The 1673-nt window shown below is 42.3% G+C and overlaps 1 protein-coding gene across 1 annotated transcript in view; it reads left to right on the plus strand.

Annotated features, from left to right (window-relative positions):
- LOC108624714 (neuroligin-4, Y-linked-like) overlaps positions 1 to 1673 on the plus strand; it is a gene marked incomplete at its 3' end in the record, with an annotated part of 60945 nt that overhangs the window by 57978 nt on the left and 1294 nt on the right. The window lies entirely within an intron of this gene.

The following is a 1673-nucleotide window of genomic DNA, read 5'->3' on the forward strand; positions in this document are numbered from 1 at the left end:
TTTTATATGATAAATGAAATATTTAATTATTTGCTATAACATTTTATTTTACTTTTATTTTAGTAATAATTTCCCAATCAAAACGCAAGCATTGCATTTCACTATACATAGAGAGGCGTCGGGGTTAGCGAAACGAGTTCAGAATTCCTCCGATGAGTTTGAAATTCAATAACGCTTGAAAAATCGAGCGAACCGGAGAAAGTTACCAGTGAACCGACGCGCGGTAAGCAGAAACACAAAGTTCCAAGTTACACGCGGTTCGAAAATTTGATTGTTCTTTTATCGGTGGACGATTGGTCGGTTTTAATTTATTCAATGTGCTAACGTAAAATGTGCCGTTGTTTGCCGAGGCAAGCGAAACTCGGGGAACGATCAAAAGATGTAGAATGGCTCGAAGGGAAAATTCTTCTTTCTACGGTTTACAAGTTTTCCAAGTAAACCGAGCTTTCAGGTCCAGTCATGGGCAAACGCTTCTACCCAGTTCTTATTTTAGATTCTTCGGATAATACAGTGCAGCCTTTCGGAATGCAACGTTCATAAATCTTAAAGAGAAAATGTGTTTCAATATGGACGCACGTAGAATTAAAACTGAATATAAGACAACAGTTTTTAAATAGCTGTTTGAAAAACTGCATTTGAAGCACATAATACGATAAATTGCATTACTCGAATCGTGAACGCGTTTTATCATCAATCATACTCCAGCCAGCAGCTACTATCTGCATTTACCAAAATTCACAAGTGCTCGGTGCATTATCTACTAAACACTCGAGTACACGACGGAGGCTAAGATAGCTCCGTCAACTTGCCGGCGAAAGAAGGCAAGTAAAACACGAAGAAGATCGATCATACGGCCATCTTGTTTGCATACTGAATGCATAACTCACTTGCACGCGTACACCCTCAAAGGGCTACGGTACTAACACAGATTGCGTCGCGGGAAACTGTATCAGGTATCGAATAAAATTCGCGTTCAACCTTTGAGGCGAGTCGGGGCTTTTGCACGGTTCTCTTAAAAATTTCTATAACAGTTCCCCGAAGCCTTGGCAAGATAAAATATTTATTGCAAAATATAGTAAATATCGCAATATTTATTTTGCATATTTTAATGCAACGTAATTATTGAATTGGCTTCGTTTCCGTTGATCACCTTCTTCCTGATACGATGAAATCGGTGTTTGAAAAGGGTCCGGCAATCTATCGGTAGAAGGTACCTAAAATTCATCGTTGAAACCCGAACGATGGCCATCGAGGCAGGAAAAAGGGATCAACGAGGGGCGGCGTGAAATCTTGCGCAATTCCGTGCGGAACGGAAGCTGGAGAGCCTCGCGGTCGTTCCGGGCGAACTGCGAACCCGTAATTTACCGAGGCGGTTTTTAGCCTGGTCCCCGCTGGATGGATGGATAACGAGAAAAGTTTTTCGCCCCGGACGCCTGCTACTGCTGCTGGCCTTTACATTACGCGTACCGACTCGCTCGTCTCTCTGACTCGGTCCATTTCGCGCCACGATCCCACAGAGAAACGTCACGGTGTCAATCGTCTCGCTACATCGACCGTCTCATCCGCAAATGCGACTTTAAGGGAATCCCTTCTCCCCGCAAACGAATTTAAAAAAAGAGGAGATAGAAAATATTTATAAATCCTTAAAACAATTTCGCTTCGAATTTTCTTGA

This window comes from Ceratina calcarata, unplaced genomic scaffold, assembly GCF_001652005.2.
Source record: "Ceratina calcarata isolate Rehan_Ccalc_2016 unplaced genomic scaffold, ASM165200v1 scaffold327, whole genome shotgun sequence".
Lineage (NCBI taxonomy): Eukaryota > Metazoa > Arthropoda > Insecta > Hymenoptera > Apidae > Ceratina > Ceratina calcarata.